The sequence below is a fragment of the Leucoraja erinacea genome, chromosome 23, assembly GCF_028641065.1.
Source record: "Leucoraja erinacea ecotype New England chromosome 23, Leri_hhj_1, whole genome shotgun sequence".
Classification (NCBI taxonomy): domain Eukaryota; kingdom Metazoa; phylum Chordata; class Chondrichthyes; order Rajiformes; family Rajidae; genus Leucoraja; species Leucoraja erinaceus.
Window position 1 is genome coordinate 4,969,920 of NC_073399.1, and position 15,261 is coordinate 4,985,180.

The following is a 15,261-nucleotide window of genomic DNA, read 5'->3' on the forward strand; positions in this document are numbered from 1 at the left end:
AAAGATAATGGGGCCTGGGGAATAAAGAGGGGTGGGGATAGGGGAGGGAAATGGGTGCGTATTGGATGGGTCAAACGAAAGAGAGAGGGAAGGGGTGTTACTTAAATTTGGACAACTCAATGTTCATATCATAGGGTTGTAAACTACCCAAGAAAGTAGATTGATCCATGATAGCCAAGGGACTGAAAGGTGGGTAGAGTTCAGATTACAATTATAGCAACAAGCATGAGTGCTGACTGACCTACAACTGTGTAGTTCTTCTCTTCATTTGTACATTGCTCCATGTTCCTGGAATGGTCCTGTGTGGCAGCACGATTAGCAATTTCTTCCCAACATGCCTGGCTAATGCCTTCGACAACAATCAATTTGGGGGGATTTCCCTCTTCTCTCCTACCTTTCCCTCTTCTCTCCTACCTTTCTAGCTTTCCGTGATTAATGTCAAGTTTTTTGCTGTAACTACAGAGGGCCATTCGCAGGATAGACGTGGGACTAGGAGCAACAGCCACCTGGTATTTCTGGTAGGACTCACTGCCTTCCCATTTGAGAATGTCCCTGCACTGTGGGCTTTTAATGCCTGTGTTCAAGGAGATGACTTTCCATGCCACTATTTATATACCTGCACGGTTTGCTGTTCTGATTTCATGGTGTTAATGGCAAGGCATTTTGTGTTGGCAATGCCAAGATGAGCAGGCACACTGCACAGAAACAGGACCTTTGGCCCAATTTACCAGTGTCGACCAAGATGCCCCATATACACTGGTCCTACCTGCCAATGTTTGGCCCATAACGCTCAAAATCTTTCCAATCCATAGATGAAGACATACGACGGCGGGACCATAGACCAAGTGCTGGAAACTCAACAGGTTAGTCAGCATCTGTGAGGGGGGGAATGGGTAGGTGGTGTTTCAAGTTGAGATCCTTCTTCAGACTGATAGCTTGGAATTTGTATGGCAAAATGTTCTTTTTCACATATCCGGCCTTGCCTAGAATTTTGTCCCAGTTTTTTTTGTTAACGAAACTGGCATTTCTGCAAACTCCACCCTTTCCTGCAACTTCACAGTCCAGTGTGTTTGCACATCCATCCATCCCTCCTGTCTGTCCAGGGAGAGATGTGAGGACATGACATCAAACGGCCTATCTGGCAGGAGAAATGAAATGTTTACTTTAGCAACTTTTGCCATGGTCCCACACCCTTCTTTAGTTTTCCTCTCATCAGCTCAGAGCATTTACCACTCTGAAGTGCATGCCGCATCTGCACAACTTCATTGCTGCAACTTCCAACTTTTACATGGGTTTGTCATGACCAGGGACAATGTTGAATTAGGGGCAATGTGTTTTCTTTTTTTTTTTTTTAAAGTTTCAATCCGTTTCTTCACACGGTCTGGTCTTCCAATGATTAAATCAAACTGCAGCAGATAGCAATCAGAATTCACTCGACCGTTTCCGTCAGCAACATTTAGCGGCTCGGCTTTTTCCGTGGGGAGTGCAGAGTTTTGCAGAGTTGACGAGTCTTGGTTTGGCGGTGCGCTCCCACAACACAGCACAGCACAGCAGACGCAGATCACCAGGAGCGCTCGGCTATTTCCGTCAACAGTGCTGTCGCCTTCGGCTCCAACCAGCCGCTTCCCGGCTGCAGTCCCACTCTTGCCTGTCGCTCAGCTCCAGCTGTCAGCCTGGGATCCAGAAGCAATTAGGAAACAGGGAAGTCTTTCCTCAGCAACACTTGAGCAAGTTTGGAGAAGCTGCGACCCCACACGCCCAGCCTCAAGACCCAGAGGTAGATTTCACTTTCATTCTTGTTAGTGCGCGCTCTTGACTGAGAATGTTCTTCCTGATCTTTGAAGTAGTTTGTCTGTGGTGTGTGTATTTTCATCAACAGGAAGTATCTGATACCTGGCCGACTACACGCGTGTGGTATCTGCTGCGTTATAATGCCTCAACAAATGAGCATGATATGTTTGTTTCCGAGTTGTGTTCACTGTTATCGTGTATCTGACAATGTTGTGCTATTATTTATCGTGGTGTTAATGGAATACATACTTGTGCACTACATTCATTACTGAGCTGGGAGATGATTGAATCAGTGAGCTATTTTTGATTATTTTTTACTGTTATTCCCAATGCTCTCACTCAGGTTATTTTTGGTTGTAAGATCTATTTTAATCCTTTCAATGGGACTTGGAGGATTTTTCACAAATGTTGATATGAAGGAGTTTACAGGACATCTGAAGGACATGTTCTCCATAGCATCTTGGTGCAAATTCCCCTTTTTTTTTAAAAACTTCCATTCATTGATCCCTTGATACATTAATTGATCCCTTGAAAATTTACATTTTCTCCAGTAATGCCCTCCTTATTTTAATAAAATCTGAGGCTTAACTGATTTGGATATCAAAACAATTGTTTTAGGATCAATTGTAATACTTCATATGTATAGGAAGGAACTGCAGAGGCTGGTTTACACCGAACATAGACACAAAAAGCTGGAGTAACTCAGCGGGACAGGCAGCATGGGTGAATGAATGGGTAACGTTTAAGGTCGAGACCCTTCTTCAGACCCGAAATGTTACCCTTTCCTTCTCCCCAGCAATGCTAACCAGTCCCACTATAATATTTTACATGTTGGCTTCAGGTCTTCAGAGCAGGACCCTCGTCTTTTAAATGTTCAATGCAATACCAAGGGAATGCTGCATTGTTGTCAATGTTGTTGATTGGTCGAGTCATTAATCTCAGACCCTGACCAACATGTTAAGTGGATGGAGAAGATCTTGTGTCAATATTTGAAGAGAAGTAGGAAGTTTATCCATGAGATGTTTTCAATTGTATCACCCAACAATTCTCACGGAACCAATGGATGGTTTCAATGGAATCAAATCATGTGCTGTTTATTCTAAGTCGCGTAAGTAAATGTACTTAAAAAATTAATCACAAAGCATTTGTGACAAGGCAGAATTCTGAAAGATATATTCTGACCATAAGTTGGTTGGGGATTTGCCAATAGCAGTTTGCTGCCAGCACTCACAGGTGGGGTATATAACAACTCAAATTTGGCTAAAGATCAAGGGCTATGTGGATGTTGGATGATCGTATTGAATGGTGGAGTGGGCCCAAATGGCCAAACTCTGTTCCTAATTTCTATCTTGTGAACTTGAAAGATAAACCCAGGTTAAAATGAGTATGTTCCTGCATGGCGTTAGGGCCCCAGCACGATGAAATGCTGCCAGGTGTGTGGACTAGAACCAGCCCCTCTCACAAAATGCACAAAAGAAACTCTGACCCATTACAAAACCGCTCCCATAATTTTTGTCTTCAGTCAAAGCTGTTATATGTTTTGAAGTCTTCCACATGGACCTTTTGCTGTTTTTCATACTGATTCTGACCCACTTTTATTATTTTCTTTTATAGACATTTAAAATCACTAAACAATGGTTATTGTTTATCTTTGTCAACTATACCTCCATATTTATTTTGTGTTGTGGGTCAGAAATAAGATGCAAGAGGAACTGGCCATCAATAAATTGATACCATGAGTGGGAAGGGAATTTCCCACCTGGTCATTTGTAACTTTCAAACACTGAGGATTCATATTTGCCAGAACATGGTATCTAGCTGTCCAATCTAAGGTAAACCAGTTATCATTTAATTAATTATCTTACATTTCCTGATGACTTTGCTTCTGGTTAGATCTTAGATATCTGGTGGAAAGACCCTTCCATGCATGATTGAACTGAAATTTAATGAATGAACCTTGACAAAAAATTGAACCTTGCAAGATCTGGGCTAAACTTGCCCTCTCGTTGGGAAAAACATGCTGTTGGGAATGAATTTTCAATCTCAAAAATTGATGGATTGGGGACAATTTAAAGAAATATTTCTGGAATGTGTATAATGCCAGTGTTGTGCTAATTCTGTCTTTAATGGAGCTGACCTAACTGATGGAAGAGCAATCTGCTTGTAGAAAATGAATTGGTTCTTTAATTAGTTTGATGGGTCATGTGTCTGCTTGTCTTCATTTACATAGTGATTCTGTTTTTAAGCACCGTTTCTCAGGCCTTTTGAAACCTGATCCTGAAGGTCGGTGAGTAGGGCTGAATTGATGAGCAGACCACTATTTTGAGCCGGAACAGGAGTGTTTTCTTGATTCCCAACAGGGTTTACTGTAAACACGTCATTTAAAAAAATCGCGCATTTGTGTCCATATTCCCAATTTTCTGTTCTCCATGTCCCCATTTTCCTTCTTTCCTCTCTTAGTGTTTTCACATGCATTTCGTTGTCTCTGTACTGTACACTGACAATGACAATTAAAATTAAATCTGAATCTGAATCTGAATCACAGAGCAACCTCTCACTGTTGTCAAAGTGAGATTACACTCGGACTGGAGGATCAACACCTCAATTTCCACTTGGATAGTTTACAACCTAATGATATGAACTTTGAATTCTCCAATTTCAGGTAACTAACCCTACCTCCCCGTCCCCTTTCACCTATATTCCATCCTCTGGCTTCATAGTTTGCACCTCTCCTTACCTTATCTCTCACTTTTTGGTCTTGACCTCTCTGGCCTTTGCCCAATTATCATCCCATCAACCTTCAACACTACCCTGAAGTAGGTCCTGGATCTTGCCAGAGAGATAAATCAAAAACTCAACCCTCTCAAATGCAGGTTCCGGGTCGACGAAGTGACTTATGTGGGCCACGTGTTCACCAACAAAGGACTTAAACCATGAGCCATCTCCTCAATGCCTCGCCATTACGTCCCTTTATCTCCCTTATCTCATTATCAAAGAACTTGATACCATTTTCTAAAAGGTGGCAACTGGCTACCTCACCGTCAGCTCCTCTAACTGTAGATTAACCCTTATTAGCCCTTATGAATCCATGCCATTTATAACCTTCACTACACAAATGTACATGCCATCCTTTTAAGAGCACTACGGCAATCACACAAAGTCCCCTCCCCCCCCCCCCCCCCCCCCCCTCCCCCTCCCTCTCTGCGAGACGCATGCAACACTGACTGTTGATAATGCTCAGGTATACTCGATGTAATAAAGTTGGACTATTATGATCGTGTTCTATTCATTGAGCCACCAATAAACATGGTGTCAGAAGTGGGATACAAACCCACACCTCCAAAGGAGACACCAGGGGAGGTGCTGCTCCTTCTGGGTAATGAGGCATACCGTAATATGAACCTAGTATTCTTCGGAAAAACTGTGTCAGCTGTCGACCTCTCAGAATCCCACCCAACAGCTACTTGAACAATACAAAGACCTTTTTGACAATCAGCTTGGAAAACTTCCCACAGAATACAGCTTTGTGACCGACAAGGAGATTATACCTGTCGTTCATTCTCCTCACAAAATCCCGCATGCAATGAAGGACCGCGTCAAAAGCAGAATTAGACAGAATGGAAACACTGGGTGTAATAGCCCCTGTCAATGACCCCTCCTCTTGGGTCTCTACCATGGTTGCAGCAGTCAAGAAGAACAAAAACGAAATAAGCATCTGCATCAACCCTAAGGATTTAAATACTGCCATCACCACCCAATGTGGACGGTGGAAGAAGTCGCTGCTAAACTGGGTAAAGCCACAGTTTTTTCTGTCCTAGATGCGAATGCCACTAGACTATGCATCCTCCATGTTAAACACATTCATGACGCCTTTCGGACGCTACCGTTTTCTACGAATGCCATTTGGCATCAATTCAGCCAGTGAGGTATTCTAGTGTACTATGGAACAACTCTTTGCTGGCTACCCATGTCACATAATTGTAGACGGCATCCTGGTCACTGGACGTAATGCACAAGAACATGACTCAAACCTGAAGTAGGTCCTGGATCGTGCCAGAGAGATAAATCTCAAACTCAACCCTCTCAAATGCAGGTTCCGGGTCGACGAAGTGACTTATGTGGGCCACGTGTTCACCAACAAAGGATTTAAACCAGACCCGTCTAAAACCATTGCCATCAACGAAATGTCAGCACCCTCGGACGTAACAGCTCTGCAACGATTCTTAGGCATGGTGAACTATCTTGGGAAATTCATCCCAAACTTCAGCGAGCTATCTGCCCCGCTGTGACAACTGACCCACAAGGATGCACACTGGTCCTGGCACCAACACCAACAGAGGGCATTTGAAACCCTCAAATGTCTTGTGCTCCAACCCCCGCATACATTGCTAGATATGTTACCTGTTATTTGCTAAATACTAAAGTCCTTCATTACTCAGGATCTTGTTAACACCAATTGCACCAGAAAAAGTAGATAATTGGTGGTTCAAGTTCTTCTTTTTCCATTCTGAATCTCTCAGTACATTGAGTGGAGTGGTCCACATTGGAAAGAAGGAAAATTTACTAAGGGTTTATCGTAACATATGAGTACTGTCAAAATACTTGGTGATTAAAGCTTGAATTATGCTAATTTGCCTAAACTCATTGAAAAAAATGCCATTTCTCTATTGGGAATAGTTGCAACTTCATTCACAGATGAATATTAATGCTAATGTGGAGATTTCAAAGCATTTTTACACAAAGCAGATACTTGTGCAAATATTATATTGTGGAATAATCAGGTAGGAGAGGAAAAAAAATCAAGGGTTTGTTCATAGTCTTGAAGAAATGGACCATCCCCACTGATTCTTTGGAATCTGCCCCTTAATTGCTCAAACTGGAGAAAGAGCTTTCGGGCTGGTATTGTGAACCTGAAGACCATGAATAGTGAGGCCGAGCATATATAGCGGAAGATACAGGTCACTTTCCAGTCTTCCTTGTTGGTCACACTTCTCCCATCTACACTCGTCTGCAGTTGCCGCATCTGCCTCCTTCGTAACAGTTCAGTTTAGTTTATTGTCACGTGTACTGAGGTACAGGGAAAGTTTTTATTGCTTGTTATCCAGCTAGCTGAAAGAAAATACTCATTACAATCGAGCCATTCACAGTGTATGGATGATACATGATAACCTCAACGTAATTAGACAAACCTGAAATTATTCTTGATCCTGGGGGGCTGCTCTTGAACCCTTGGCTCGAAGGGCCGAATGGCCTCCTCCTGCACCTATTTTCCATTTTCTATGTTTCTAACATCATAAAAAATATATATAATTGTTGTTCACCTTGAGTTTGTATAGCTTTGCAAAATGTATTTTTATTTTCTATTGTTTTCCATTATCCCCCAGTATTTTAGATGTAACTGAAACTGGACAATGCACCTACGTTGGGGAATTCCTGTGCACATTAACCATCTCTCCTGTTTTGTGGTACCATAGCATTGCCAATGACGGTATCATTGTGTTGTGTTTTTGGTATTTGATATTTTCATTTTATTAATCATAAATAGATTTCATACTTGATGCTGAGTGTAACTCCCCCCTCCCCTCCCACCCTGGTACAACACCAAGGTAAATAATTGAAAAGAACAATACAACACATTCTGGAATTATGAAATAAAACAAAGTGCTGAGATTACTTAACCGATCGGGCAGTATTTATGGAGACAGAAATGAGACATTGATCCGAAGCATTGAGGTGGCGATCCTTTGCCATACCTGGAAATCCACTACTCCCAAGTAATTAAGTCCTGGAGTTTTCAAGAAGGAACTGCAGATGCTGGAAGATCGAAGGTATACAAAATTGCTGGAGAAACTCAGCGGGTGCAGCAGCATCTATGGAGCGAAGAAAATAGGCGAAGTTTCGGGCCGAAACCCTTCTTCAGACCCTTCTTCAATTAAGTCCTGGACTTGTGCAGATTCACTCTAATGCCCTTGTCCCACTTAGGCGATTTTTTTCGGTGACTTCAAGTTCAAGTTCACAGGCGACCAGGCTGTTTTCACATGGCCACGGGGTGACGCCTGTATGGTCGTGAGTCGTCTCCTCAAGTCGCCTGAAGAGTCGTTACGTTTTCTGTTCGCCGCTGGATTTTGAAATGTTCAAAACTTTTTGGCGACTGTGGGCTTGGCGTAGCTTGTCTTCTCCTCTGGTAGGTGCTGTTGTAGGTTGTCGCCAGGATGATGCAGGTTGTCGCCAGGATGATGCATGTTGTCGCGAGGAGACGTTGGTTGTCGCCGGCTGCTAACTTCGGTGAATTCCATTGGCGACTACCTACGTCAACCAGGTACCAGCGACTGAATTGTCTTCAGTTGTTGCCGACAGGGTCGTTGCTTGTCGTAGCTTGTCACGGGTGGACGTAGGTTGTCGCCTGTGTGGCCGTAGGTGGACGTTCTAATGGGTCGCCGGTTGTCGGTAGCTTAACGTCGACTAGGTGGTAGGTTGTTATAGCTTGTCGTAGACATTGTCGTAGGGAGGGGTCCAGTCGCGGCTTTTTCGGTGACAGTCGCCGAAAAAATCACCTAAGTGGGAGAGGTTTAACATATATTGAACAACACTGAGACCTGTCTTGCTGGGAATTTGCCCCTTCGGTCTTCATCATACCTGATGTAGTACTGGATAACCTATTTATTTGAATGGATACACTTAGCCAGGAGACTAGGGGGACAGAATTAAGCTGTTTTACTTTTTTTAATCTGATAATGTATTTGATCACTATTCCGTCTGATCTCTGGCTGCACATTTCAAATGTATAACTCATGAAAATCTCCCAAGGTGGAGTTTTAAAACATCCCATCAAAATTCTCACAATATTTTTCATGAAGATCGAAGCCTCAGCAGCTTATTGTTCATCGCTGGTGTGATTTTGCTACATATGTTTTTAATGTATATGCAGGCATATATCTTGTGTGTGGGAAAGAACTGCAGATGCTGGTTTAAATCAAAGGTAGACACAAAATGCTGGAGTAACTCAGCAGGACAGGCAGCATCTCTGGAGAGAAGGAATGGGTGACGTTTCGAGTCGAGACTCTTCTTCAGACATCTTGTGGGTCTGCTTTTTGTACTTTCCTGGAAGTCTGACAATATCCTTTTCTCTCAGGCACTTCTGTAGCTGGTCCTTGTACAGAAAAAATTGTGGAAGCCTCTTATAATTTCCTGCTCCCCGACATTTCCACCAGATTCACTGTTTGCCATCACTGCCACTTTATTTAAGAAATTACATTCTCATTTACCATGCACATGGTTGCTGACTTTTCTATTTCCAATTGTTAATATCTCAAACATGACCACAGTGTTGAATCTGAAGATTTTTCTCTACATTGCTCCTTATTAAAGCAAGTGACTATGAAAGAAGTTCTTGACAATCATCCATGATGATAAACAACACACTAATGGAGTGAATGAGATAAGTATAAACCTAAGATCACACCACATGGTCCATACAATTCTTATTGACATAGTATATTCCGGAAATATAAAAATTAATGTATCTGCATTTCTCATTCTAACATTGAATTAATAACATTGATACGTTATCGGTTGCATGTAATATTTGTGAACAAAATATTGGATATGTTAGTAGTACAGCAGTGGTTAGGTTCCCAGACTCGTCACCCAGAATTCTTGAATTGTTATTAATTTAAATCCTTCCACAGTATATAGGGAATTTAAATTTTGCAAATCATCTGGATTTTTTAGAAAAAAAGATTTTGATTTATAAGTGTTGTACTAATGACGGCAAAACTACTAGGTTGTTGTGAAAAAATCCCATGTGGTTTGCTGTTCTTCAAGGGAAGAATTGCATTTTAAACCGTGTTTCATTGCCATCGAAGTAACTGTTGATCCAAAAGGTGGTGAAGTGACAACATGAATCAATTTGGCGAAGAGGTCTGAGGTCTTTATGGAACCAGCAAGGGGTTTGGACACTGACATATTATTGGCGAACAATGATCTAAATCCCTGTGTGCATACCATATTGAGTTGGCACTGATCACCACATTAAACAACCAAGCTAAAATTAAATGCAAAACATTTATTTACATCGTGTAGGAAAGAACTGCAGATGCTGGTTTAAATTGAAGATAGCCACAGAATGCTGCAGCATCTCTGGAGAGAAGGAATGGGTGACTGTTTGGATTGAGATCCTTATTCAGACTTGCATTTCCTACTGAGTCGATCCCCACACAAATGTTAGAATTATTGATTACATTTCACAAATTTTTTTGCATGCTAATGCAGGACCATATTAACAAATTACATTAGTGTTATCAAGTAATATTTCATTTTATGAAATTAACAAATTATATTAGTGTTACCAAGTAATATCTAATTCTATATTTTTAACAAATTACATTGGTGTATCAAGTAATATTTAAGTTTTTAATTTTAACCAATTACATTAGTGTTATCAAGTAAGCTTTAATTATATTTTTAACAAATTAAATTGGTGTTATCAAGTAATGTTTAAATCTATAATTTTAACAAATTACATTAGTGTCATCAAGTAATATTTAATTTTTATAATTTGAAATTCATTACCATCAGATTCGCAGAAAATACATTTTGCAGGATCTCTGGAGAAAATACGTGCACTTATAAAGTAGATGTCTAATGCTTGATAAGCAGTAAACAAGATTCCCTTTATCTTGGATATATCAGCATGTAATTGTACAGCCCGGTTTGTAATTAACCACTGAAAGCCTTGTGGAATGTATCCAAGATTCAAATCAACTGTTACTTTATTTTAGTTGCACTGAAGTTAGTTTTATCTACCATAGCAGTGGTAGTGTTCAGAAAAGGACTTTTGTTGAAAAGGACTCTGTTAAAATTCTGTGTATAAGGCAAATCACTAAGACAAATAAAACTAGGTTACAAACGGTTGTAATTGGAGATTTGTGTTTATACACATTTCCTCACAATTTTTTTTTGAATTGCAGTGGGATTGGTTAGTTTTCAATCTAGATAACAGACAGACGATATTCAGTTGTGCACTAGTAAAGTCAAAGTAAAACAAATAAAGGATACATTCGAAACGCCGCCTTTCACTGGAGCTGGGCCAGGCTGACTCCTAACAACAATCCAGTACAGCCAGCACTGCGGCTTTAAAGTGTCAAAATAATTGCTTACCTCCAAACAGAGACATTGGAAATACAAGGATGGAGTTAAAGGGAAAGAGTGTATAGGAAAAGTTAAGAAAGGCACCGGAATTAACGGGACAGCAAGCTCACAAAGGGATAGGAGAGTATGGCCAAGTGGAATAAGAATCGATGTGAAAGGTGAGGTATATAATGTGATATCTGTGAATGCGTGAAGTATAGGAAGTAAAGTGGATGAGCTTAAGGCTCAGGTAGAGATTGGAAGATATGACATTGTGGGAATTACAGAGACATGGCTGCAGGAGGATCGGGACTGGGAACTGAATATTCAGGGTTATACGTCCCATAAAAAGGACAGGCTTGTGGGCAGAGGAGGTGGGGTGGGAGGTGAGGGATGAAATTCAGTCCCTTGCAAGGGGTGGCATAGGTACTGACGATGTAGAGTCGCTGTGGATAGAATTGAGGAATTGTTAAGGTAAGAAGACACTAATTGGTGTTATCTACAGACCCCCAAACAGTAGCAAGTTGCAGCAGGAGTTAAAATTGGCATGTAACAAGGGTAATGCCACTGTGGTTATGGGAGATTTCAATATGCAGGTAGACTGGGAAAATCAGGTTGGTTTTGGACTGCAAGAAAGGGAGTTTGTAGAGTGCCTCTGTGATGGATTCTTAGAGCAACATTTACTGGAGCCTACCAGAGAGAAGGCAATTCTGGATTTAGTGTTGTCCAATGAACCAGATTTAATAAGGGAACTCAAGGTAAAGGAACCGCTAGGAGGTAGTGACCATAATATGATAAATGTTAATCTGCAATTTGAGAGGGAGAAGGTTAAATCAGAAGTGTCAGTGTTGCAGTCCAACAAAGGGGACTATGAAGACATGAGCGAGGAGCTTGCCAAGGTCGACTGAAAAAGGATCCTAGCAGGAATGATTAAGAAAGAACTGCAGATGCTGGAAAATCGAAGGTAGTCAAAGATGCTGGAGAAACTCAGCGGGTGAGGCAGCATCTATGGAGCGAAGGAATAGGTGACGTTTCGGGTCGAGACCCTTCTTCAGATGGTGGAACAGCAATGGCAGGAATCTCTGGGCATAATCCAGAAGATGCAGGATTATTTCATTCTAAAGAGGAAGAAAGATTCTAAGGGGAGTAAGAGGCAACCGTGGCTGACAAGGGAAGGTGGAATAAAACTACAAGAAAAGGTAAATAACATAGCAAAGAGTAGTGGGAAGCCGGAGCATTGGGAAACTTTCAAAGGACAACACCAGGTAACAAAAATGGCAATACGGGCTGAAAAGATACGAGGGCAAGCTGGCCAAGAATATAAAGGAGGATAGTAAAAGCTTATTTTGGTAACTTAAGAGAAAAAGATTAGTAAAGACAAGTGTGGGTCCCTTGAAGGCAGAAACAGGTGAAATTATTATGGGGAACAATGAAATGGCAGAAGAGTTGAACAGGTACTTTGGTTCTGTCTTCACTAAGGAAGACACAAATAATCTCCCAGATGTACTGGAGGACAGAGGATCTCGGGAGACAGAGGAACTGAAAGAAATTTGCATTGGGTGAGAAATAGTATTGGTAGACTGATGGAACTGAAGGATGATAAATCCCCAGGGCCCTGATGGTCTGCATCCCAGGGTCCTAAAGAAATTCCTCCTCGTCTTCTTCTTAAGGCTCATCCTTTAATTCTGAGGCTATGGAATCCTTTACTGTCACATGCAATGAGGCACAGCGAGATTCTTTGCTGCAAACCCAATGTATACAAATATCGGCCACCTACGGTACGGATAAAGTTACAAAGCACGCCAGCTCCTCCTCTGGTCTCCTCCCCAACCCAATTGTTCATTGTTGTTCCCCTCCCCCCTCACAGCGGTGCTCTCACGCCGGGTCCTCCATTGTTCTTCCCCTCCCCCCCTCACGGTGGTCCTCCACGCTCTCATCGACCGTTGATGGCAGGTCAACCCGTGAGGCAACGCCGCCGCCGCGAGGCTTCACCACCACAGAGGCTGAAGTGAGACTTCGCCTCTCCGCCGCTGAGGCCTCACTGCTGTTGACGTCCCACTTCCTGCCTCCGCGGTGTCGCCGCGGGCTCCGTTGGCCACTCCACTGTTCCAGACTCTGACCAGCGAGGCCCGGCTCCACTGTCCGGTCCACAAGTCCCCGACCCAGGCTTCATCGCAGTGATCCGGCGCCTCGGTAACGGCCTCCAACCGTGTTCCCAGTCCACAGCCGCGGCCCGTCGGGAAGCCTTCTGGCCGCACGGCCCGTCGGGAAATCTTCTACTCCTAGAACTCTAGTCCTAGACTCTCCCACTGGTGGAAACATCCTCTCCACATCCACTCTATCCAAGCCTTTCACAATTCTATATGTTTCAATGAGGTCTGCTCTCATCCTTCTAAACTCCAGCGAGTGCAGGCCCAGTGCTGTCAAACGCTCATCATAGACTTACCCACTCATTCCTGGGATCATTCTTGTAAACCGTCTCTGGACCCTCTCCAGAGCAAATACCTCCTTCCTCAGATATTTCACCCAAGATTTCTCACAATACTGGGTCATGAATGTTGATTTGCTAAATAAGGGTATTATTTGCACAAATGATCTTGCCAAGTGCCTACTACAATATCAATAAAAGTTATCCCATGGGATAACTCATGCTATTATAAAGAACCAAACCCAAAAATTGAAAACCAAAGGTTGCAAACACATTGGATGTGCGAGGTTCTAGACTGCATGACCCGATGAAATTGTAGCAAAATATTTGTAATTAGTTAGCCATTCTCCGTTATTCCTGCTGTTCATTTATTTTTGAAAATATACATCGCTAATGCGAACTATATTGTTGAGCATGCTGACCACAGCTCTTGATCAATTTAGCATGCTATTTATTTATTTAATTAATTATTTTTTCCGAGCAGAATAAAAGAATAAAAAGCAAGTGTGAAACAGCATACAAAAAAACAAAACAAGAATATTTATAAAGTGTCATAAACAATATCTATAAATAAATGATATTGTATGTTTCCGAAAAGGAGCAGGAAGAAACCAAAGCTTATTCATTCCCATCCCTTATTCAACTGCTTATAATTATCTTATACAAATTTAGCAGCTATATGTACACCAAATTATTTACATTTATACACTAATCAACTATAAATAACTCTTGGAATAAATTTAGTGGATAAATTAGCTTTCATCATTGAAAATCATACTTTCATCTACATTCACATTTAAGCTGCTTTGAACCTGCCAATTCATCCCTTTTCCTCCTGGACTCTTCTAGTTATTCTTTCCCTCTTGATCACATCGTTTGCTTACATAATCAAACCGTTCTAAAATATTCTATTGACATTCAAAAGAGTTTCTATGAAAGGTGTGTGAAATTTATTAAAATCACTGTGTTTATGGAAATTTGAATGGAGATAATTTGCTGCAGACTGCAGCCTTTGCTGTGGGTCCATTGATGATTGATCGATTGATCAATCAATCAATCAACCTTTATTGTCATCTTGCAAAGCAACAATTGTACAGTGCAAAATGAGAAGACGTTTCCCAGGGAATACCGGAGCATCGCACATGAAACTTAAAACATTTCACACATAAGCCATGATCATATTGAATGGCTGTGCAGGCTCGAAGGGCCGAATGGCCTACTCCTGCACCTAATTTCTATGTCTATAATAACAGTAAAAAACAATCCCGTCCCTGATGAAACAGTATAAATAGTTAAAAGCAGGTAAAACAGCAACAATAAAATACAGTAAAAACAGTCATTAAAATGTCCAGGGCAGCTGATTTGAGTGGCCAGTGCCAGAGTTATTAAAATGTCAGTGCAAAGTCGCAGAATCGGGTGGAGTGACTGTTTAGCAGCCTCACAGCCTGTGGCAGGAAGCTGTTTAAGTCTGGTAGTCTGGGCTTTGATGCTTCGGTATCTCTTGCCTGATGGTAGGAGATCCAGGTGTGTGTGTGGAGGGAGTGCAATTTGATGAGAGAGAAGCAGAGGTAAAACTTAACATAATGTTCTTTAAAATCTGAGAGCTAAAACTGTATGAAATGGGACCAGTTTTAATAAATATGGCTGTAGCAAATACTTCTTAATTTGTTGTTTCTGCTTCCAGGAAACCACTGGGCATTAAACAAAGGAATGCTCAATGCTGTACAAATACTCTCTGTTGTCATTGCTGGTCACTCGCATGTTGGCATTTTTTGTGATTTTTATCGGAATAAGCAGCATCCTGTGCCAATAGCTCATGATTTGCTTCCATTATACTTAAGACTTGATATAAGTAAGATTGTCTCTGAAGTTCAAATACTTTACAGTAGGTTCCAGGCAAAATGGGAGATGTG

The 15,261-nt window shown here is 41.6% G+C and overlaps 1 protein-coding gene across 2 annotated transcripts in view; it reads left to right on the plus strand.

Annotated features, from left to right (window-relative positions):
- The first annotated feature begins 256 nt into the window (after positions 1-256).
- myocd (myocardin) overlaps positions 257-15,261 on the plus strand; it is a 438,360-nt gene continuing 423,355 nt past the window's right edge. The window contains exon 1 of one of the 2 annotated variants that reach the window (XM_055653695.1): positions 257-1,777. The gene's annotated coding sequence lies outside the window, so the exon portion shown is untranslated. The remainder of the gene's footprint in view (positions 1,778-15,261) is intronic. The other variant, XM_055653690.1, reaches the window with a different exon arrangement.